The sequence below is a fragment of the Podarcis pityusensis genome (assembly GCF_964106645.2).
Source record: "Podarcis pityusensis genome assembly, chromosome: 5".
Classification (NCBI taxonomy): domain Eukaryota; kingdom Metazoa; phylum Chordata; class Lepidosauria; order Squamata; family Lacertidae; genus Podarcis; species Podarcis pityusensis.
Window position 1 is genome coordinate 57,820,199 of NC_138032.1, and position 25,519 is coordinate 57,845,717.

A 25,519-nucleotide genomic window follows, 5' to 3' on the forward strand; every position below is an offset into this window, starting at 1 on the left:
GGGGGGGGGGCTCCAATAGACAGTCAGGCAATATGTTTATTAGGACTGGCCAAAATGTCACAAATGGATTGAGTTCTGCAGAACTCTATAACAGGCATCAGGCAAGTGGACGAGTAGGAGAAATTAGTCAGAAAGTCAGCTTGTAGACTTGGGGCTCATCCACACTTCTGCTTATTCCACAGCTTTCCTCCAGGGAAACCTGATGATTATTGTTGAATCAGAACAAATGTCAGTTGGGTTTTCTGAGCATTGATTCAATGGTAAACAGTGGGTTTTCCCCAGGAAAGTGAGGCAAACAAAAAGCAACTCAGACCTGTGGCCTAGAAAGCACAGGGCAAGCAGAAATGTGGATGTTTTGCAATGGAGAGTGCAGACTAAATAAACCTTTTGCCCTGCTCTTTCTAGACACAGGTCCATTCTCAAAAGCTCCATGTCCAAGTGTTTGTGTGTGTTTTTGGGGCCTCAGAACTTTATCCCTGCAAAAAAACAAACCCACGCTCTTTAGCTCTCTGTCAGAGCAAACGCCAATTCAGGTTTGTTGCAGATTAAGTTTTAAAGAGTTGGCTTTCGTGGGGAAAGCTCCAAAGCAAAAAAAAGGGGGGGGCACTCAGACCTGGAGCTTTAAAGTGTGGACTGAACCTGGAAAGGCAACTATGGATAAGTCTTTAGTCTTTTAGGTGTTACAGATGTCTGGTGTAAAGAAACAATAGCCGCCGTATTTTGGGGGCATAAACCTGGTTTGTAACCCAGACCTGCCATGTTTCTTTTTTACTTTCTGTCTAAACTGGAATGGGTGAGTTTTATATAAGACATGGTACAGGTCTTGCTTACAACACAAGGTATGTAACCTTTAACACCTAGTACAGGCTTCTACCTGCAAAGTCCATCTGGGAATAGAGTCTACAAGCTGACCCTATGGTTACGACATCTACAGTCCTTTGTTTTATGCTTTATACTTTTGTACTTTGTACAGTTGCTTGGTCCCTGCTCCTGCCAACCTAGCAGTTCGAAAGCACGTCAAAGTGCAAGTAGATAAATAGGTGCTTCTCCAGCGGGAAGGTAAACGGTGTTTCCGTGCACTGCTCTGGTTCACCAGAAGCAGCTTAGTCATGCTGGCCACATGACCTGGAAGCTGTATGCCAGCTCCCTCAGCAAATAAAGCAAGATGAGCGCTGCAACCCCAGAGTCGGCCACGACTGGACCTAATGGTCAGGGGTCCCTTTACCTTTACAGTAAAGAAAGAAACAGAGGAAGAGAAAGTGTGTGTTTCTCATTCACCCAACTTTGTGTAATATCTTGCCCAATGAAGACTTCTGGAGAACCTGCAAGCATGCCATGATTTTGTAAAATGTTGATTGGTCCTCCTCATAAAGGCATTGGCCAATTGTGCCTTTTATAAAATGGCAGTAGCCTTGTCAAGCAAACTCAGGATCCCCAACAGCAGACTATACATTCAATAAAGTGTTGTGCAACATTTTTAGATTTAACAATATTGCTGGTCCTTTATACCTCTTTGACCACAAAGTATTATTTCCTCTTGTCACCATTACAGCCAATTGGACTGAGAGGTCCTCCTCTGTTCTATCTGCCTTAATAAGCAGCTCTCCAGTGTTATGACAAGTGAAGTGTTTTAACAGGCTTTTCCTTTTGGCCTCCTTTGCTTTGTTTGTTCGTTTTAGCTTGCTGTACAAGCTATTCCACTCTCCTGGCAAAATGAATCTTGTTAGCTTCTTGGGCGATGAAAGCACTGCATTCACAAGCATATTTTAACTATTGTTCAACGATGCCCAAAAAGTGTATCCTGTGACCTGCCACTTTATGTTTCACAGTTTTAGGTTCATTTTCATGCTCAAAAATATGGCAACATTTGTGTTGTGCTAGACACAGCATGTCAATAAGAGTGTTAAGTCAGTCACATAATTAGACAGGAATTGGCAGAGAGTCGACTATGCAATGAAACAAAAGAACAGTCAGAAAGAGAGGGGGGACTGGGAAGACAGTGTTTGATTTCTTTCTTTGCTGGCTACATGGCCTTTCCCCCTTGCTTCTTTCTTTCTTTCTTTCTTTCTTTCTTTCTTTCTTTCTTTCTTTCTTTTTTCCTGTTCTTTTTTGCTTTCACATATTTTGCTTTTTTATTAAAAGAATTTCCCAACTCTTACTGGAAGTGCTGGAAACTGAAACTGAGAGCTTTTGCATGCAAAGCATATAAATGTTTAGCTATGGTAAAGCAGCAACTTTGCTTTGGTGCAAAACCGTCAGAGGATGGCTTTGGGCTCTCAAATTCCATTAGCGCCCTGAGCGACACTAAAATTTGCACTTCGCGCCTCTCATGCTCCATTCTACAGTATTGTTGTGGCGCCCGCTGCAGCATGGTGCCCAGTGTGTAGTTATGAGGGATATGGAACAGGTGGAGGCTAACAGTCAGGGGATAGTAACAAGTTCAGGCATTAGTACTGGAGACCAGCACCTACCCCCACGCCCCATTAAAGTAATTGAGGTAAAATTAACAGGAAAGTTAGAAAGTCAGTTCTAAACTACTGTATACTCAATATTAATTTCCCTCCCCACCTCCAAACAAAGCATCAGTAGATTTGACAAGCATTTATTGTGCTTAGCTTTTATAGCCTACAGTAATTTGTGATTCCATGCTAAGGGTGAGTTGGCTGAATTGCCTGCTGCCATTATTGGCCCCAAACTACCATTATATAGTTGTGTACCTACTAAATCATTTGTACTAAAGTGCAGACCAGAATCATTCATGCTTGCCCTCAACATGCTGCTTTCAATCTAAATTGAGTCCTATATCCTGCCATCCACAAGGGTGGCTCTGGTCACTTGATCCATGCTTTTTCCTCCCTGCAGGGGAATGAGGAAGGAAATGGCGATTGTAATCTTGGTATACATTCACCCACAATGTTACTGGGCATGTATGGATTGCTCCCTGCATTGCTGGAACCTCCTACATCTGTTTTCCAATGGACACACTGAGGGTTAAAGTGGAATCACTCTGTGGAATGCGCTTTGGTTTTTGAAACGCAACCAGTTTGTCAATAAGCACTTTTCAGGGGCAAGGAATGTGCAATAGATCTAGCTTTGGGGCAGACTATGTAGAAATACAAGTACTCAGCTTGCATTGATTCTAGAATAAAATGCTGTGGCTTAGTGGGTGGTATTGGTTGCCAGTTGGGTACTTGTAATGGAATGAGGTTCTGCAGTTGTAAGATAGTTTCAGACAGTTGCTTGTACTCTATAAGTCTCTTCCAGCAAACAGAGAAATCGGGGACTTTGGTCCGTCACTTTTGCCACTAACAACTATCCTGCTCTAAAGTAGTGGTGAAGCTGAAACTGATCACAGGATAGGGTACTGTACTATATCCACATGGCCTAAACAACTTGTCTTTTAAGTGCATGGTCTTTAAGTACTGTAATTTCCTGTCATTTTGGAGCTTGAATGAACATGGAAAGCTGTTAACATAACATGTTAAACTGAAAGGGTTTTTGTTGGTGTTAATTGGATGATAAATACAGGTGTTCCTGGAAAACAAAAGATGTGGTCTGAAAAATGAAAGATGTGTGTGTGTGTGTGTGTGTGTGTGTGTGTACACCATGAAAGATACTGAGTTTTAAGGAATTGGGAAGGTGGTTTGTGACTTCCTTTATTTGGTACAGTATAAGATGGAGGTTGTGGGTGTAAAAAATAATAATTAGAGAATCTTTACTTTTGATAGTATGGTTTATTCATACCCACTCTGATGCCAGAATGCCTATGCCTTGTAATATATGATTCAGCTACTTCCTTAAATACAAACATGAACCGAACTCATCCTTTCAATGATTTATTACTGTGTGTGTGTTTTCTCATGTATCTCATACAGTATGTGTTTGTATTTTCTTTCAAGTTTCCTTTTAAAAAGCCCAAACACCAACCACAAGTGCTGCAAAATAGCTGCTATTGCATTAGGATGCTGAGTGATGCACTATTGTCAGATCATCGTACAATGCATTATTCAAAGCCAAGCAGAGAGGGGCATGGAAAGCGGAGGCTTACTGCAGGTTGAGTATGGCTCAGCTTCACTTAAGAATAGATTGCTCCCTTCTCTTCCCTTACAATGTATTGTAGCAGTTGAGATGTTTGGGCATTCCAGCCCCTGCAAATCACTCCCTATGATCAGTAATTAAGGTGTTATTTATATACTTTACTTGGGAAATGAACTACATTTATCTTCACTAGGATGTCAGAATGAAATCAAGTGTATAACACAGTGCAGGTTGCTATCTCTTTTCCTCAGAGAGCAGCCTTCAAATACTGTATTGCTTTCCGGCGCACAGTACCGATCAATGGACAATGGTCTTATGGGATTAAACTCCATACGGGAGGAGGAATTCAGAAGGTTCTTCCCCCCACCCCACCCCACCCCCGCCTTACTTGAACATTATTGCCTACAATATCCCTTGGTTTTCATCCTTGCCTCCGTTGCGAGAACAATTTCAGAAAAGAGCACGCTTCTGCATTCAAAGATATGGAAAGTCTGCTGCATTTGTTGACTTTTATGATGGGCTGAGATGCCTCACTTGACATGATAAGATACTGCGGAGGAACTATTAATTTCACTGATATACTGACCTAGGAAGTGAATGAACTTTAGTATGTAGAGAGATGTTCAAATAAACCACACCTCTTGGACTGCAGAATTATAGTTCCTCTGCGTTTGCTGCAACGCTATTAATCTGTCCCAAAGACACCAGTGAGAATATTTTAAAGGTACTATTCAGCCTGGCCAAGTGTGGCAGTTTCTGGCCCAACTGTTCAGTACTTAGCATGTATTTTCACTTGTTTCCTTCGAACCATCTGTCTCTGCAGATGTTTATTGGCATCTACCTTGGGACTCAACTTCAGTTTGTTAATCTGTTTCAAATTGTCCCCCACCCATCACTCTGTATAGCATGAGAGTCTGGCATTGAAGACCAGAATCTCACTGCGAGTTATGCCAGCTTAGCCACCGCCTAGACAATCTTTGTTATGCCAATCTAGACACAATTGAGCTGCTGATCACCATGGTTTCGTACAATGCCTCTGCTCAGTGTAGGGAGGTAGTTTAGGCTGTGCCACTATTTATGAAGATGTTCATACCCGGGGGGTGGGGGTGGGATACAGAGGATGTGTGAAAGCCTCAGACATGAGAGAGGCTGGTTAGTAGTGCATGGTTTCTGTTCCTCACATGCTGACCTAAAGATATATAATTTTTTGCACTTCCTTAATTTTCTGGAATAAGGCCATAGTTCTTTAAATTTTTGTGCGTTTTTTTCTGAGGAAGGCTGAAGTCACTGCGGTTTAGTATTGCACAATTATTTTTGTCATAAAGATGAATGCCTTCCTTAAAAAAAAAAAAAGTAGAATGCTAAAAGCACCTCAGCACCTTGATATATGAATATTACTCCTTTGAATGTTGGAATGGGATTATAGATGGTTTATGTCTTTTATAGCTATGAGACAGTCTCTGACTCAGGAACACTTTTTTTTTTTTTACCTGCAGATATTTCAGGGCAGCTTTCTGCTTTCTGTTTTGGAATTCATTTCCCCCCCTCTCTCCCTAGATTCTTTTTTTCTTTTTCTTTTTTAAGTTTAGGTTTTTGGAAAAATCATCACACAGCTAAACACAGGCTGCTCACCTTTAGAGACAAGTCTAGTTTAATATTCTGCAATGGAACAAAAGATCCACACTGCATTAATTCACCACATTTTATGTCGGAATCTTTAAATAACCCTTTGTGTTCTTCAGGAAAAAATGGTCTAGGAAACATTTGTAGGATATATACCCGCACAACATCTTTCAAATAACATTACATTGATTTACTCGAACCGTGTGTCCCACCTGTCTTAGCCCTTGGATTATTCATTTCTGTTTGGAAGTACAGTAATCAAAAATAAGACTGCATTCTAAAAACCTACATCTGTTCTCCAAACGTTGATTTTTTAAGCATCCATGCATAAGAAAGCTGGTATGAACTCCTAGATTTGTAGAGGTGCAAAAAATATTTAGGGGGGACACTAAGAAACAAGGGTCCCTAAAACAGCCTACTGAGAACTAGGTAGAAATAGCAGAATTCAGGAGGGCGAATGGAACAGAGTTTTCCATTTGCAGGAAAGTTTTTCCTGGAAATGGCACTTTGGCTGAAGCAATCCACACTGTGACATTTTATTGCTGGTCCTAATTGTAATCATTTCAACACAGTCAAATGAGGCTTTGGAAACTAGTGTAGAAGGATAAAACATGGAGTGGAATAAACAGCATCAATAGCCATTCAACAGACTGATAATGTGGGGCTCTGCTCATTCAGGACATTCCCACATTGCCCAGTCAATTTTTTTCTCATATCCCTCCCCTCACTATTCATGGCTTCCTCACACAACAAGACCTGGGGTTTTATTATATGGGCATCCTGCTGAGCGGGATCAAGATGATAGTGTCAGCTTAAGCCTGAACACAAAATTTTGTGGCGGTAGCAGCAGCTGATACTACTGCAGCAGTTTGAACAAACTGCATTAGACGAAAAGGCAGTGCTAAAGGGGAATTACAGTAATCAAGCTTCATGGCATGATAATTGCATGTGCTGCTGTTTCAAGGTCATTGCCGGATGAAATACTCTTGAATCCAGTGGATGCATTTCCACAGGAAGAAGGAGGTCAGCAGCAAGCCAGAATTATTAACCTGTTTCTGACCTCCAAGTAAGTATTCTTCAGTAAGTGGAACTTGAAGGGAAGGAAAGAATCTCTTCGTAATTATGGTGTCTACTCAGTAACTAGGTTTTCCCTGGGCTGAGTCAGAGAAAAGTCCAGCAGGAACAAGTTGGCAGGATTGTATCCAGATCTTTCCAAGCAGCAGAAACTGAACACGCTGAGTCCATGAAGCGAGTGATAGGGGGGTTCTGAATGCATAATTATCATGTTCAGAAACTGTTGCAAAACATGCCCAGAAAATGCACTGATTTTGTACCGAGCAATAATTTTCTTCAGGGTGTCTAATAATCTGACAGAGGACAACAATAAATTGTAGTGGGAGTTGCACCACCGTGAAAGACAAAGCTTCCAATTTACATGTGCAGAGAAAACAAAGCATGTGAATAGAGGTGAACAAGAGGGTTGTCCGTCATACTCTAAAAAGAGAGTGACAGGGCAGAGTACAAGAATACCATGAGGAAAATAGGATGCTCTGAAGAGATCAGTAACTTGAACCAGTGTGGTGTAGTGGTTAGAGCGTTGGATTAGGACCTTGGAAACTAGGGTTCAAATCCTTGCTCATTTGTGAATCTCACTGGCTGACCACGGGCCACTCACTGTCTCTTAGCTTAGCCTACCTCACTGGGTTGTTTTGAGAATTAAGTGGGAGAGGGAGATCCATGTAGAGCTCCTTGAACTCCCTAGAGAATAAGGTGGAATCTAAATGTAACAAAAAATAAATAAAATAAGAAAGCAGATACTGAGAATGACTTCTTAAAGAGCATGTAAATATCCTTGCCAATTTAGATCAGATCTAAATGTCCATCTAGCAGGGCTGGCCCAAGTCATTTTGGCACCTGAAGCAATTCAAACAACAGCACTCTCACTCCCTACCATGGAAGAAGGGGTGAGTGAAGATCTACGTCATGAACGAGGGAGGAAGAAAGATTGACATTGGGATCTGCTGTCCCTGTGGAGCCTGTCGCCTGAAGCTGTCTCCTCATCTTGTCTCATGGGTGGGCCGGCCCTGGCATCTGGTCTATTATTGTTTTCAGTGGTGACCAGTCAGATCCTTCTAGTAAACTTACAAGCAGGGCATGAAGGCAAGAATTTACTGTGTTTGGCCCCAATGACTGGTACACTGCCACATAAGGGAGGGGCCAAAGACAGTCATAGTGCACATGCTTTGCATGTAGAAGGTTCCAGGTTCAGTCCTCGGTCTCTACAGTTTTAAAACTATCAATTAAAAAAGCATGGGACAAACTTTTGCTGGTGACACCAGACAGCTGCTGCCAGTCAGGACTGGCAGTGCTGGTCTACATGGGTAAGTAACTTGACCTGGTCTTATGTTCCCTAAACATGGAAACTGCACTGGTGGCTAATAGCTGTTGACAGATTTATGTTGCATAAATGTGTCTCTTCTTCTCATTGAAGGCATCAAAGTTAATGGCTATCACCAAATCTTGTGGTGCATCTTCTGCACAGAAAGACAGAAAATCAGATCGGTTTCTCATCAGGCTTCTGTACTGCTCATCAGTGGACTGAAGAATCAAATGGTTTTGGAGAGATGTCATTAATATAGCACTGAAGTGGAGACGACCAGTTCACACATCTATGGACAAAAAAGGCTATTTGTCCTCAATGTAGCTCAGGTGGAGTAGTTTTGCACAAACAAGATGCGGAATGTGAACCAGGTGACATAGTTGTTAATAGTGTCCTGGCTAAAGGCCAGCCCTGCCATTAGGTAGTTGCTGTGAGGCAGGGAGCAGTGATAAGGTGCTAGGACTCAGCTGTGTTTCTCTCCCCACTGTTCCTTCATCAGTGTTGAAGTAACATTTAACTGTCATCCTGATTGGTTTCTGTGCATGAAATGGAAAGGTACCATTTGCCCTTTGCTTCAGGCAGCAAAATGTCTTGGGCTGACCCTGTCCACACCCCACATCTGAAGGACATGGACCTGAGTTTTCTGCTCTTAGGTGGGGTTGAAGATTCCTTTTATCCAATATATGGTTCATTTTCAAACAGCGGAGATGAATGTGTATGAGTAGCACTGATGTCTGTATAATATCAGTGACTGTACAAAAGGTACTACTAATTTGCTTCATGCTTGAGAGAGAATAGAAAAGACCTTTCCTGAAGGCTTACAATCAAAGCAGCAACAAGACAGAAGGGAAGGTAGAAAGAAAGGTGTTGCAAGCAAGCAATTACCAGGTAAGTTCCATAAATTGTGCCCAAACTCACAGGCGCTTTTGCAGCATGGTATCTGACACTGGTAGAAAAGAGGCGAAGCCAAGACCTAAAACAAATTATTAGTCCTTGCTGGGGAAAGAAGGGAACCGATAAATCAGTGTTTCCCAACCTGGTGCTCTCCAGATATTTTGGATTGTGACCTATCAACCCCAGTGGTCAGGGATGGTGGGAGTTGTAGTCTGGTTGGATAAGGCTGCTATAGAACATTTTTGTTAGAGGAACCCATCTGGGCATTTCAAGCAGGACTAGGCTAATGTAGTCCAAGCACTTCATTGTCCTCTTCAGCTGTGGTGACATTTCTGTGATGATGAGCCAGGGCAAGTATAGTCAGCAATAATGGGCATCAAAGCAGAATCCTACATCTAAGCAAAAGATTCCCAGAAGAAGAGGATGCAGATGGTATGGCTATGCGTTTGTTGCTTCGTAGCAAGTGCAGGATGGTCTCCAATAAAGAGATCAAAATGTTTTTCAGGGTTCTTTCTTCTGCAGCCTAGCAGGAGGTTCATGTGTTGTTGTTCAGGAATGAGTGAGGATTACATTGTGAGACAGTTTTATTAATGTATTTTGGATTGGCTCTTTTAATAATTTGTGATGAATGCCTAGAACTGTCATTCTTCCTTATTCGATACCATAAATAAAGCATCCCCTCCCCTCCCCTTTCTCTCTCTCTGCCGTTGCCTTTCATTTTATCCTCATTATGTGAGTTAGGTAGGTAATGGAAACCATTGTGAATGTGTGGGAATGAGAAGTAAGTGTTCCAGTGCTTCCTACCCCCCAAAACAGCAACCCCCCCTTAAAACTCAGTGCACAGTAGTGGCTGGAAAACCGTATTAAATCTGTCATGCTTTTATATTGCTTTTAACGTCTCCCTTCCAAATCTAAACTAGCTTACACAGGCAGACTAAGAATCCTTCCAATCAGGCAGCATCCTGTCAGAACAAACAACGGAAAACAAGGACACCCCAGCTTGGAAGAAATAGCCTCTTTTCTCCGTTCTCTTTCCCGCTATTATATAACTCTTCAAAACAGTGGCAGTCTTACAAATGGGGGCGGGAGGGAGAGAAGCTTTTGCTCCTTGTAAGAATTTGCCTGAAATTTTAGGGAGGAGGAATAAAAGAACGGAGAGATCCTTTCACTTTAAAATGTTCAGAAGCTGTTATGAGAGGAATGAAGGCAATATTCCATATAAAAAAAACTTTTCCTAAAGAAAACACTGCCACCAGCTGGTTAATAAATGGCTTTGACTGGAAATTCACATGGAAATGAGCAAAACAAAATTCGAGAGAAGCTGCTGTGTTGGTCCCTTGCAACAAAAACAAATGTGTCTTCTGGCACTTTAAAGGCTGACACATTTATTACGGCATAAACTTGCGTGGATTAGAACCCACTTCATCAGATACATGAAAGCTGATCCTATAATAATTGTGTTAGGCTTTGAGGTGCCACAAGAGTCTTCCTTGTTTCAGCAAAGTTACATTTTATGAATGGCTACTTGGCTGTGAGAAATATATTTTCCTTCTTTAGGGGGGTCTGAATTTACTTTGTGAATACCTGGCACATTGTGATAAACATTTGTATTTGTCATTTATCAGGTTTTCTGAACCCAAGCATGCAGAGGGAAAATCAATTAAACGTTTTGGCCAGTCTCTTTGCAACACAAGGCTGCATACACCATGCAGCTAATGGTTCCCACCTCCTCCTCTGTGCCACAACTTCTGGCCCCTGGAATAGCAGAGCAGCCTCAAAAGATGTAAATAATTAACTGCGAGAGTGAATCGGGAATGTAGCACAGCCACTTAAGACTGTGCTTTTGTATGTTAAATCCATTTTTTAAAACTGTCTTGCGATGAGGCCAGTGGAACCTAAAGTCACCTGCCTGGAAGTGCTCCCCACTCCTTGTTGGAAGTTTGTGGGGGAGACATAATATGTTCGAAAGGGCCATAGCTGGAGAAGAGCTGTAGCTCAGTGGCAAAGCATCTGCCTTGCAAGCAGACGGTCCCAGGTTCAATCCCCGGTGTCTTCAGGTAGGGCTGGGAATAGATCCCTGTTAAAATCTGTCACTAGTCAGTGTAGACAATACTGAGCTTGTCGGACCAGTGATCTGACTTGAGTATGAAGCAACATCCTATGCTCTGTGTTCATAACAGCTTCCAAAACAGCCAAAAGCAAAGCCAGTGCAGGACATATTTGCCTGGTCTAGGTTTAGTATAGGGACGTGGGTGGCACTGTGGTCTAAACCAGAGCCTAGGGCTTGCTGATCAGAAGGCTGGTGATTTGAATCCCTGTGACGGGGTGAGCTCCCATTTTTTCAGTCCCAGCTCCTGCCCACTTAGCAGTTCGAAAGCACGTCAAAGTGCAAATAGATAAATAGGTACTGCTCTGGTGGGAAGGTAAACGGCGTTTCCGTGCGCTGCTCTGGTTTGCCAGAAGTGGCTTAGTCATGCTGGCCACATGACCCGGAAGCTGTCTGTGGACAAACGCTGGCTCCCTCGGCTTATAGAACGAAATGAGCGTGCAACCCCAGAGTCATCCGCCACTGGACCTAACGGTCAGGGGTACCTTTACCTTTAGGATTAGTATAAACTAGTGATGAGTCTAATTGGCTGGTAAATTCCTGACAGGTAAGTGGGTTCTGTTCACAATGATTTCTGGAAGAATCCACAACATTTAGATGCTTCTGCAGCTGAAGGGTGGTAGAACCAAAGAAGACTTTCCCTTGCCAATGAATAGTTTACCTGTCCCACACGTGACATCACATATGAGCAGGTGTGCCTGGTTGAGGAAAACAGCCTCATGGGCCAAATTAAAATCCCTGGTGGGCCAAGTTCCCCACCCCTAGCTTGAGTTTAGAGGGGGGACACATAATGTTCTGGGTTTCGGATCAACTTACTTTGTGCTGAAATGTTCTGGGACAGCTCTAGGATGTGAAAGGAAGATTAAAGGACTGGGCAAACCGACAGCTTCTGAGCTTAGGTCTTGTTAGGACTGGAATGTGAAATTCATCTATATCTCAGGAATCACATCATCTATTGGAATTCCTCAGCCAAAGTGTCATGGGGTAAATGAGACAGACAGAAAAATTGTGACAGAAAGACTCTGCATACTTCAATGTGAAGGGTCCTTCTCACATATGAGTGATACTGCCTATATAAGACCAGTCAATCTGTTGTAGGAAAGAATTCACAGGAAGAAACTTCCTTCATAGATATTGCTGCAGCCTTACCCACTGCGTTCAATGAACTTACATACAACAAAATGAGCATAATATTGCAGGCTCCATCACATATAGGCACTGTGTCTGTTGCAGTGCATTACAGCACAATCCCAACCACGTCTACTCAGAAGCCCTGTTTAAATTCAGTTGTCCTTTTCCCTAGGTGAGTTTAGGGATACAGCCTAAGTAGTCTGGAAACCTAAAGAAAAGCTTTGGACCTTAAGAAATTCTTGGATTTCACGCCTGTAGAGCTGTTTGTGAGATCAGCAATTCAAGTGATTGGATTTAAAACAATGACAGAAGTTATCAAAATAACAGCATTATATGTACGGTTTAATTAATCATCTTTAAAACCCTAACAGATTAGTTCTGAAATATCAACACATTTCAGAGCAGTGTCCGCTAAGGTTGCTGATCCCACTCCAGAGGCCATATGTAACTGATCATGTACACTGTTCCTATCTGATCCTGCGGAAGCAAAGCCACTTAGTGTGGATAATTAAGCTAATTAATCAGAAAGACAACTGACACAGAGCAATGTGACAAGAACTTAGCAGCTTCATGTTTTAAAAAGACTGCAATATTTGATGTCTAAGAGTGCCTAAAGAACGTAAGTGTGATATTGTTGATCGTCTAACAAAAATATGAAGCTTGTCACTAAAATCAGACTCTCTACTGGAGAACCGGTAGGTACTCAGTATAAGATAATTAAGAAAGAGATGAGGGAGGAATAAAGGAAATAACAGACTATCTAGCATCTGTTCCATTAAACTAGTGGAAACATGATTAAATCTGAAATTATTTCAGATGCAGCAACAGCAGGCACTGCAACCTTCCAACAGTTTAACTTCACCCCCAAAGGTCAATTCCTCCATTGTTTCAAAAGGCAGATGGATGCCAACAATTGAAGGGTGGAAGAACAAGCCTTGCTATGAAAGAAGCAGCTTGGCTTTTAGAAGACTGGGCTAATCTGGTAGACTTGTTAGGCTTCGGCTTCCAAAAAGCTTTCAACAGTGTTCCTCACTAAAGAGTCGTGAGTCATGATGGTAGAAGAGGACAGGCCTTTTATGGATCAGTAACTGGTTAAAGAACAGGAAATTGAAGTAGAAATAAAAGAAGAGTTTTCACATTGGAGGGAGGGAGGAATAAGTGCCCTGCAAGGATCGGCTTTGGGACTTGTGCTACTGAAATCATTAATAAATTATCCGGAGCAATTTGAAATAGAGATGGGCAAGCTCCCCTCAAACCTGATTCAGATTGAGACTGCCAAATTTGAGAAAAAGTGGAGAATGCATGGGCGGCAGATGAAAGTGTGGGAGACTCTTTTAACTTATGCATTCTACTTTTACTCAAATTGTGGTCTTCCAGATGTGCTTCTTTCTGAGCTCTCAACACCCCTTCCCCCTCCAGCTCCTCTTTATTTGTAGGGTGGAACTGTATAGCCAGTTTCCTTAGCTAGGAAATTCTGGTGGTAGACAAAGCTCAAGAGACAGGCTGCAGTGAAGCAAACTGGCACTGACTCCATTTACTTTAGTTATGCTGAAGTTTTCTTTTCTCATAGGTACTTTTAATCTTTCATATTGCTTAAATGGCCACTCAGTGCTGCCTCTAGCTTTTAGTTTATTTTCCTGCCTATCACATTTTCAATATAGTCCACTGAGCAGATTTACAGAGAGAGAGAGAAAGAGAGAGCGCAGTTCTATATGTTAAAGGAAAATGCTTTCTTCTATACCAAGATGTATTCTGGGAAAGAGATGCTGCATTAAACTTATATAATAGATACCCCCACCACCACTTCAAAAAGGATAATCGGTGTTTACTTGCTTCAGAGAAGGAGTACTGGTAGCACACACAGAACGAATGTTAGCGCACCATTCTGAGCAGCTCTAGCTGAAATGCGTGAGATCAGCCTTGGCAAGGCATCCCTGAGGAAAGATTATATCAGGCAGGTGTGAAACCCGGTCACTGATAAATTCAGATGAACTTTCCTTTCCCCTGTGTCTTTTCTAGTCAGCTTTGCTATGCAGTGAGATCTTCCACAATTCTACAAGTAGGGGAGAAAAGGCAAAGTAGATAAACGTTCTCCGCTTAACAGATATTTTCCTGTCTCAGAGGCTTCACTCAAGTCATTCTTGTCATTCTTCTGTAGATTACAGAGGCCTTAACAAGGACACTAGAAATGAAACTGGTTCTATCATGGCCCAGACAAGAGGCTGTAACTGCTCCAAATCTGCAAAAGCAACCCATAATCATAGAAGGAGGGTCGTCCCCCCCGCACAAGAATTAATGCTATATGAATGATGAAGTGCTGCTTTTCACAACAAAAGTGCTGTGGAGCTGATTGATAATAAGGACAGAAGTCAGTGGAGACTAGGGCTATGAAGATCTCTCTTCTTTCACGTACATCTGATCAAGGACACAATGCTAAGTTTTAAGAGGTCCACTTAGCAGCTTTGTTGCTCTCCTAATGAAAGAATCTGAGCCCCCTTGCCTCTGCCAGTTGCAGAACTCCAATATGTGGTCTACACTTGCAGTAGAATGAGGAGCTGGAAGAGTGGACTGCACCACTTCAGGATGCAGGAAGGACATACCACAAACTTTGCCCTGTAGAAAAAGAAAAACCCTGCACATCAAAATTAGCATGTGAGGAAGAAAGGTTGTAGACCAGCCAGTTATATGCTTCTATATACATAGGAGAGAAAAGTGTGGTTGTTCACCTGTTGCCTGTAGTAGTGTGGAAAACTTAAGCCTGGCCCTAGATTTGAATAATGCACGAAGTAAAAAAAAACCTGGTCTTAGTTGGTGTGTCGTGCTGCCTTAGAAAGCCCAGAGAGGAGCAAAGTGGTTGCGATCTTCCTTCCATGAGTCAGCATTTTTGCACAGTCATGGTGGGTGATACTCGGGCTTCCTGTGATGCGCAAACCAGGCCAAAGACAGATCAATGCATGGGAGAGGCTTCTCAATTGGGGGATTGCAGGGTAGGAGAGCAGTATGCAGATTCTCCAGGCCCCTCTACCTGTTGAGGTTGTTGGCACGTTAACAAGTCATTTGTTTCCTTAATTAGAATTACAAAACAGGTTGAGGAGCCATGCATTCTGAGATTAAAATAGCTTTGTTTCTTTTCTCTTCTCTTTCTCTCCCGCCCCCCACAGTCCAGTTTGGCCACCATAAGGCCGTAAGGTGTTTATTAGCTGAACTATGGAGTACATTGTCACAAGAGGTAGTTTATGGTCACCAATTTGATTGGCTTTACATATATGGGATTTAGACAGATTTGTGGAGGATAAGGTTATAAATAATTATGATTGTTAATATTAATTAAATTAATATACCTCCCTTCATCCAAAGATTTCAGAACTGTTCACAAGATAAAAATACAAGATAAAAGCACAACTGGCTACTAGTCATGATAGCTACATACTATTTCCACAGTTAGAGGCAGTCTGCCCCAGAGTGCCCCAAGTGCTGTTGCTGACCCCACAAAGGTCCTACTTTTGGAGTTCCCAAAGGCATCTGCTTCAGTGCTCGTTTAGCTGGACCTTTGGCCTGATCCAACAAAGCAGAGTTCTTCTTACAGTGGCTTACAGTTAAATTATAAAATAGTGTTGTGGGTTCGGGGAGGTCAGTCTGGATGATGGCCATGGGTTTGTTCCAGAGCTGTGATCCTGTATATGTGAGGCTAGAATCTGTAAGAGGAAACCAGTCCAATTATGCTTTTCGTTGACGTAATAATAGCTTTGGTTGGCCAGTTAAGTCCAAAAAGGCAGCCATGGAGACAAATGGGTGGGCCTTTCCCACCACACTTGGATGGATGCTATTTCATACTAGGCTGGAAAACATTAGGCCAAGGGACTGTGTGAGAGTGGGTTTTGGCTGATCTTGGAAACTGGAGACACAGACATGTCTGCTCACTGATACTCTAGAATAGACATCATAGACCTCATGTAAACAAAAGGTTAAAATTATTGTGGCATGTCACCCAGTGAGCAATTTATCATCAGAATAAGTAGGAAAATGTGGAAGATTGCAGGCAAAAAAGAAGTTTAAAAGTTATTTTTTTAAAAAATACTACAGTTCCACAGTACCCATTGTGATCTAGTAAATTTCAGCACCTCAGCTGCTGGCTTGGGATCTGGGGAAGTAGCTGCATAAGGAAAAACAGAGTCAACAAGTTTTTTTCTCCACAGATAGTATCACCTTCATTAAGCCACAAATACTGTGTCGGGCTTTGTGCCTCAGAAGCACTCCAGAGGAAGCGGCTCTTGTAGCCCTATAGAAATCTGTATATCGTTCAACATTAAATTAATTGCTCTTGTTCTACCTGGAATGCTAGCAATCCTCTAATAGTCTCTCAGCTCATTAAGAAACACTAAAATATTGTTTCCCCCACCAGAGATCACTTTGCCGAGCTTGGAGCCTTTTTGGAAACTAATTTTTCATAAAACAACATTGGACACTGGACCTTACAGCATGTGAAAATTAAAACCATTTCTTTCATTGACCTTACAAACATTTAGCATGTTTTTGTTCTTATCTACCGCGGTAGGGTTTTGTTGTTCCGTGTTGGCAGTAAAATCCATACTTATAACTGTGATATAATTGCTGCTCCAGGCTGGAACTTTGGGTATGCAATGAGTCAAGATTTTTGTTTGTTTGCTCAAAAGTACTTCACTCCTGATTTACTCATTTTCCACCCTACACATGAACCAGAAGAACAGAAACCAAATCTCCCAGGTTTCCTTTGATTCATATTACTGCTAGGACATTGGGAGGGGGGCTCCTAATCTGACTGAGGAAGCAGTGCTAGAGAAAGGGGGTATGCAATCCTTTCTGAGGTTAAACCATTTCCTCAGGCTAAATCTAAAGGCTGCTATTATCCCTGCTGGGGAGAATTAAAATGTGTAATGCTGGTACAGTGATACCTCAGGTTACATAAGCTTCAGGTTACATACGCTTCAGGTTACAGACTCCGCTAACCCAGAAATAGTGCTTCAGGTTAAGAACTTTGCTTCAGGATGAGAACAGAAATCGTGCTCCGGCAGCGCGGCAGCAGCGGGAGGCCCCATTAGCTAAAGTGGTGCTTCAGGTTAAGAACAGTTTCAGGTTAAGTACGGACCTCCGGAACGAATTAAGTACTTAACCTGAGGTACCACTGTGCTTGTCTCCCCTCCCCTCCCCCCACTGGAGTCTTGGACAGTGCCTACTTTGAACTGAGAAATGGTGCAGAAGTAAAGGGTTAAACACCTTCTCTTTCACTGCCCTACAGGTGATTTTGTGCCTTAAGAAAGGCATTGGGAGAGGGGATTCCAGATCTCTTGCACTATATGCATTTTGACCCTACTATGACCGTTTGTGGTCCAGAAATCCCAGCAGTACATCTCAGTGCAATCAAGGTGGCTAGACCATTAAGCATTTCTCATAAGTAACTCCTGAAATCAGGGGGATTATCTTTCCAAATACATTCACCAGAAACAATCAATTTCCATCCCTAAATGAAACTTCAGATGCACCACAAGTTTAAGGGAAGTTTCCAGCACCGGAGTTGAAGGGTCTGAACCAGCCTAGGCAAATGTTTTTTTCCAGAATGAGTAATATGGACATGTGGTTCAAAACTAAGCCTGTGAACTGCTGATCCCTTCCCAAAGTGTTGTTATTCACAAGTGTGGTTGGCAGAGAAACGTGTGCATTATCCTCTCCAACACGAGTCTTTTTGAAACACTGATTGAACAATAGGGTGTGTGCCTGTGGAGGGGCAGGGAGAGTACTAATATGTACAATAGTAGCCCTCGTATTGTACACCCAGTTAACTACATAGCGGTGCTAGGCAGCTACATTGAACTCTTCATTACAGACAGAGAGGCTGTTATAGTATTAAGGTGCTGCCCCCTGTTGGTGTCAGCTTTTTATATTTCTATGAAGCCTTGAGTTGACTGCATCAGGTAATGCCACATACTTGTAGCAATTATAAGAAATTCCATCCCCCTTCAAATACACCACTGCAGTGGTCAGTAGTTCCTGCTAGAGAAATATTTCATTGGTGCCCTTTCACATATAATACCAGAAGTACAAAGAGAGAAGTGCAGCTCACATCTCTCTCCTCGCATAGTATGACTCCTCTTCCCTCTTTCTCATATTTTCTCTCCCTCATTCTGATCTTGTTTTTGTTTTTTTATTCTGCACACATTTCAGAGTGGCTGTTGCTAACTGTAATCTATCTGGCAGATTTCTGCTAAGGAGGGCTGTAAAGAACGGGGATCCTTTTATGAGCTGGTGTAAATAAGCCTACATTTCTCATTCCCCTTTGATAAGCGAATTAATGGAATAAAAGATGAAGCCATCTCTTTAAAAAATATTTACATACATCATCACAGCGTTATGAAGCCCTTGTCAAGGTTAGCGATGCAAAATATATATAAGTTGGCATGTTTATAGCTTTGTTAGCAGATTCACGAAGGATTGAAGAGAAAGTCAGTCATTACAGCGCTGGATAACAGGGCACAGCACACACACACACTCCACTTGCTGAAATACTAGTAGAATGTTTTTAAAAATAACCCAGCTAATTTCATAAAAATTAGCAAATATCAATGTTGGCAAGAATATTTCTGTTAGATGAAGGCGGCACTAGTGTTCAGCAACTACTGCAGTACAAAGCCTTCTGCAAACAAGGCACCTGCATTAATTTTACAATAGATATCTGGGAATTCTAGAATAAATACTCTGACAGCTGATTGATTTTCACTGGATTGCACAAGCCATTTCTTAAAGAGAAGAAAAAACCCTGACTATTGACTCAATCACCACTCTTTGTTGCCGCATAAACAAAGCAGGCTTTTAAATAAACTCTGCAAAATAACTAGAATTTACCTGGCCTTTTGTGTCATGCATTCAGTATGTTTCTGTCTTGGATATGCATAAATGAAAGTAAGATTTCCTACAGAACTGCAGTTAGAACTTCAAGAAATATATATAATAATGAAAACCATCTAGACCAGTCAGGTGCATGCAGAAGGTCCCTAGTCCAGGTTGACCTGGGAGTGACCTGTACAGGTGGTGTGTGTTTTGTTTTTTGAACAGTTAGGTAAAGGTAAAGGGACCCCTGACCATTAGGTCCAGTCATGACCAACTCTGGGGTTGTGCGCTCATCTCGCTCTATAGGCCGAGGGAGCCGACGTTTGTCCGCAGACAGCTTCCGGGTCATGTGGCCAGCATGACTAAGCCGCTTTTGGCGAAACCAGAGCAGCACACGGAAATGCCGTTTACCTTCCCGCCAGAGCGGTACCTATTTATCTACTTGCACTTTGACATGCTTTCGTACTGCTAGGTTGGCAGGAGCAGGGACCGAGCAATGGGAGCTCCCCCCATCACAGGGATTCAAACCGCCGACCCTCTGATTGGCAAGTCCTAGGCTCTGTGGTTTAACCCACAGTGCCACCCGTGTCCCTTATTTGAACAGTTAACACATACATTAATAAATGAGGCTAGGAAAGCTGGCTGGGGAAGCCTTTCTTGTCTGGATAGCTCAGTTGGTTAGAGCGTGGTGCTGATAACACCAAGGCTGCAGGTTTGGTCCCCAGAAGGGACAGCTGCATATTCCTGCATTGCAGGGGGTTGGAGTAGATGGTCCTCACAGTCCTTCCCAACTCTAGGATTCTAGCAGTCAAGGAGCTTGGTAACCAAGCTATTTGTGTTTCTTCCTTTCTTGTCAGTTACCACTCTTCCTGGCAATCTGGAGACATGATAAAGCGAGAGAGAGAGCTTTGAGGCAGTAAGAGTCACACTGCTCTGACCTCCTTGCTTGTCACAGGTTGCCAAAGGAGCTGATACATCACCATAGGATCCTGCTGCTTGTGATCTGCGTTAGCATTTTGGATTCATTCCACCTCCCCTGTTCCTGGCATATATCCAAAATGCAAACCTGCTCATGCTGTATTTAAATGCCTTTTGCTGGGGCAGGGGAAACCAATGCTATTTGGACAACTCTGTATAAGAGCTAGCATGAATGTATTCAGCTGCTGAGGTCAGCATAACATTAGTTTCTATTATTTTTGTGGGGGTTTTTTAACTTCCAGGGGAGGACACAATGTGCCAAATTAGCATTACTCATTTTGAAGTAATGGTAGGCCTGCATTAGCATAAGAAAAAGGCCAAGCTGTAACAAGGAACTGCAGCACAAATGTACTGAGATGTATTTATGACTGCACTAAGGGAGAGGTTTGTTCTCAGGAGGTGGTGGGATTTTTATAGAAGACACAGCCATGCAACCATTTGAAAGAAATGCATAGAACCCAGCCATGTAAAAATAGAATAGTATCATAAGATTATGGAGTCTCTTGAACGCTCCAGCACATGTCAAGTTTGGGAGCCTTAATGGGCCAGATTTTACATGAATTTGCTGCAGGGCATGCATTGGACTGCAATGGTGCAATGCCAGTGAAAGCACTGAAAGTGGTTGATGTAGCCAATGGGACCCATAGAATTGATCTGACTCTATTCCTGTTGTCTGAAGATTCCAACAGACAATGAAGCTTGTCTAAGGAATTCAAATGCGTATCAGAGCTGTATCTGCCATTTTAAGTTTTAACAGACTTGCAACAACAATATCCACCCTCTGTATCTGGTTTGTGACTACAACACTTTATTTATGGTAAAAAGTCAAGTATTTTGGGAAAGTGGGTTTGTTGCAAAAGGCAACCGTATTTGTGCAAGCTGAATTTGCAATTCCCCTGTGCCAAGCTGTATGAAGTCCGCATACATATCTGGTGTTCATTTTTCAGCATTTCCATGGCTGCTTCCAGATAGGAACTTACTGTGGGACTGGTGCTCCTCATCCATGCAAGTTTGTTTTTTTGCCACATCCATACAAGGTCACTGTTAGCCAAATGCTAGGCTGTATTCCCCCTTGCGCCCACCACCATTCAGTCTGGATTTCCAGCGGAAATCCAATAAGTTAAAAAAATGCCAATGCTCCATTTGTGATATTTCATGCTCTGCTACCCCCTGTCTGAAAGCACCCCATATTACCTAGAGAAGCACAAAAAGACAAAACATGACTCACTTGTGAATCTGCTATCGAAGGCACCTTCAAACATAACCGGTGCCTTTTGTGTTGCTTTTACAAGTCAATCTTTTCTCTAGCACTCTTTGAGAGTGAGCACTTTCCGTTGATATCTTAGATATAGAAAGGAGAGGGGAAAACAAGTGAGTCAATTACTTCTCCAAATCTTTCTCTTGCCATCATTATTCTGACAATGGAAGAAGATGCATTAGTGTGGACAATAAAGTGGTGTGATTTCCTGTATGCCTTGCTCTTTACAGATTTTATGTGAAGATTTTGTACCAAAAAAAGAAGCTGCAAAAGTTCAGTTTCTTTTTGTTGGAAGGAGGGAGGAAGAGAGAGAGAGAGAGAGCAAGGAGTGAACAGAAAACCTAGCTTGCACAATGAAAGGCGTTGTGTATCTTTCCCCAAAGAAGTAAAGCTGCTGTAAACAAGGAATTAGGGAGAAATTTGATTCGGTTTGTGTTTAAAGGTGAATCTACCAAATCTGCACTTTCCAGAATAATGCATGAACAGAAACACAGCCATCCTTTGAAAGTCTCTGAATTCTCTGAATTTTGCAATGAAGTTTTCCAGTCAAGTAAGGAGTATAAGAAAGGCACCTAGCAGAGTAAAGTGTGCATGAAAATGTGTATGTTAATGAAAACAACTTATAGAAATGCATTCAAATGTTAAGGGGACATTGCTTTGCAAAAATGTGTACATTAAGCAAAATAATTAAGTGACTGAACAGTACAACCCAGGTAGATGCTGAAAGGAAACACCTGCTGCAGAGCTGGTGCTAAATTTGGGCAGTTATAAAACAGTAAGAAAACTGAAAGTACACTACCAGCAGGAAGGCACATAACCTGTTGGGCTACTCTCATTATTGAAAGGGTCCTTTAGCTGACTCACGGTTTTAACTGCTTATTTTCCCTCTGCTAGGTTAAAGCTACCTCAGCTGACATTAGCCCACTGGCAGAGTAAGGGGGAGTGTGGTGGGTGTGGTCCACCTTGGGTGTCATCCCTGGGGGGGGGTGACATCGCCACGCTGCCCCCCCGGGATGCTCACCCCACCCCCATGGGCAGTTAGCCCTGCCCCCAAGTGCACAGCATGTGTGCCACTCCGGGTGCCGAAGCAGTTAGCTCCACCTCTGCATTAGCCCCTCCCAGTGGCTGCTGAATGGGATTTGGAATAGGACTTCTGGGTTGGCGCCTCTGGCAATGGCGGATTTCCTCCGATCGGGAGGAATCCGCTCCGTGGAAAACAGGGTCTGAACCGCCACGGCGAGGCAGAGACCCATCAAAAACCACAGGCGGGAGAAGCCTGTGGACGTGGGATTCGGCCGGCACCTTTGCGCCCCCCCTACTCGCGGGGAAACCCGATTTCGGGGTTCCGGAGCGACGTGGGGTGAGTGGCGCGGTGCCTTGAATCGACTGCTTCTTTCACGGAGTGAAGCCGCATTGCTGTTGCTGGAGAGCGCTGACTTTTTCCTGTGGACAATTGGAGCTTAAATAACTGTCCGTGAGTAGAACGGAAAATTGGAATAAGAAATTTCTTTTAATTTGGCACTGAAGCGGGAAGGTCTAAACAGGAAGTCTGCCTTCCACTTTTTGTAAATAGATTGAAGCAAAGACACGGCAAGCTAGAGCTTAGAAAATCGTCTGTAAAGGATCAATTTTCATCATTTAAAATTACTGAACCCCACTTGGAAGCAGGAGAAGAGGGGGGAACTTTTTCTGGACTGATTAAACTTGCAGAAGACAAGTAAAGAAAAGCAATTCTCCACCGTCCTGAACCTGGGAGCGGGGTGTCAGGACAGACGTCTTCGGGAAGTTCATTGACTATAGACAAACGTTTTTGACAGATAGTTAAAAGAAGAGAAACATATTGATTCCATTGTTCCCCTTCGCATCTAAAAGGAACAAAATATTGACAAAATATCTGAAAAAGGAAACTTTGTTGTTAGATTTGCTTTATTAAAAAAAAGAGAGAGAGATGGATACAAATAGAAGCTTTTTCCCCTAGAGGGAGCTTGTGAAACTGTTATTAAATCCGAACTGGGGAGCTTTGCAGCTGCAATAGATTAAGATCGTGGGACCAGACTTTGATCTTCAACAAGAATGTACTCGGAGGCTCTGGTGTTGGCCTTCTGTAAGACAAGTGCTTTATTGGAACAGTTACATGAGAAGATGGATTTGATGACTGTTGGGATCGGAAAGTTTGGACAGGCAGTGGGTACCTATATAGAACCCACTCAGGAATTAATTCAGGAGTGTGCTTTGACAGATCAGATGAGGGAGGAGGTTGTTGCTGGACCTAGTGAGGCAGAGATGGAGGGAACTGTGGCCCAGCAGGAACATGAGTTGTTGGACTTGACGAATGAACCTGGAAAAAGCCAGATTTGGAGAGACAGAGTTCTGTTTGGCTTGGAGATGGGGGGCTGGATAGACCCCCCTATGCAGGGATGTTTTGATCTTCCAAGTCTGGCTTTGGGCCGGGAGGCGTTCGGAATTGTGCGGGCCCTTAACTTTGGAGGGACTTTGAAACATGCTTTTAAATACCACATGGAGTTCAGTGTTGACTTTGGAAAAGGGGCTGATCTGTCGAGAAAGGACAAAAACATTGTCAAGATGAGTCTGTCCGAGTGAAAGGAGCAGAAGACAAAGTAAAGCACAGGTATAAATATGAAGAAGATCTGCGGATGGGACATGGAAGAGATCCAAGGGCCTCGGATATAAGGTTACCAGGTTGATGGACTAGATGGATGGGATAGAAAGGACTGACAAAACCCGAGACCAGGAGAAAGAGACGTTGGATGAAGATTGGAAGAAAGTTTTAAACAATTTATTTAGGAAAATCTTGTAAAAGTAAAGAGTATTAGAAAAATGTTGGAATGAAATTATTTGGCTTTAGCAGAAATGTTAAAAAGAATTATGTAAGAATATGTCATGGTTAAGAGAATTTGGTATAAATAAGATTTAAGTTTTAAGTTTTAGGGCCTTTTATGGTAAGATAAGGTTAAAATAGATTAAGGTAATTTAATGACAGAATATTATGAAAGATGGAAAGGATTTGCTGAGATAATTAACAACTAGAATACAAAAAAGGGAGGTGTGAGGAGGTCGATGAAACAAGGTAATGACAGTTAATGATTTGGGAATATTGGATTTGTTTTTAAATTTTTTGTCTATTTTTGCTTTTTGATTTTGATGTATTATGTGTTTTGTTTTTTTCTCTTTTTGATCTTTTTTTTTATTGATTCGTATTGTTTAAATGTTACTTGTTTTTTCCTTCTTTTTTTTCTTTGTTTCTTTGTAATCTTAAAATTCACAATAAATATTATTTTTTTAAAAAATGGAATAGGGATGTTACCCCTGGCATTAATTTATCCAGAGGTAAATTATGATGGCTTCCTGTGGTTTTGATTGCTCAGTCCAAGAAAATATCCGCTTTGAACTTTCCTTCTCACCTGCCTCCTCAGATGTGTCCCTCCAACCACTCTGAGGTGGGGTGTTGTTGTTTTTTATCATTCAAGCAGTACCTTAATTTTATGACATTAATTAATTAATTAGATTACTTCTCAAATGATTTTTCAAGCCCACTTATTCTACACTATTCCTCAATCCAAGGATTGAGGTGTCATTTTGTAATGAAGATCACTTCATTTTCTGGTGGGTTTTAAAAACTGAAGTGACTAGAAACTTCTGTTTTGCGGAAACACCCCCCCCCCCAAATATTCTTTTTCAGGCATAGTATAGTTTTGGTTTTTTATTTTTTTCCATCACAAAATAAGAAAAATATTTTTTTTAAAAAAAGACTCCATGCTAAACAGCAGAGGTCTATTGTTCCTCAACAGAAGTACATGCCATGGAGAGAAAATTACTTGGTGTCTATTCAACAGCTAGTTTTTTAAAACTCGCCATGAGCCACCCCTTCTTTTTTGTCTTATATTTCTCTTGGCATCAAAATAAAACATGTGTAGAAGAAGAAAGCCAGGATGTTTTCCTACCTAGAAGAAAAATAATTACACTAGTGCTTAAAAGCTTTTGTTCCACATGTCTGGAACTGTCCGTTAGCTGCCTGCTGACAAGAAAATCTTCTGAATACATCAATTTCAGAGTGAATTTTAACAATCTGTTTATTACACTTCAGAAGGCCCTGAATCAGAATGTCTAATTCATTGTGGTATTTAGATCATTTAACAATGCTCATGTTGTTCCACCCACAACCACAAAAGGATTCATTCTTCATTTTCTTATTTATTTCTGATAATTGAAAGCTGGGGGTGGGGCTTTC

General features: G+C 42.1%; 1 long non-coding RNA gene across 2 annotated transcripts in view; it reads right to left on the reverse strand.

Moving 5' to 3' along the window:
• LOC308477091 overlaps positions 1-25,519 on the reverse strand; it is a 54,922-nt gene that overhangs the window by 18,247 nt on the left and 11,156 nt on the right. Inside the window, exon 1 of one of the 2 annotated variants that reach the window (XR_013986362.1) lies at positions 21,241-21,347. The exons of the other annotated variant lie outside the window; for it this stretch is intronic. This is a non-coding gene — a long non-coding RNA (uncharacterized lncRNA). Of the gene's footprint in view, positions 1-21,240; positions 21,348-25,519 lie in introns of those variants that run through there. 2 annotated transcript variants of the gene reach the window in all.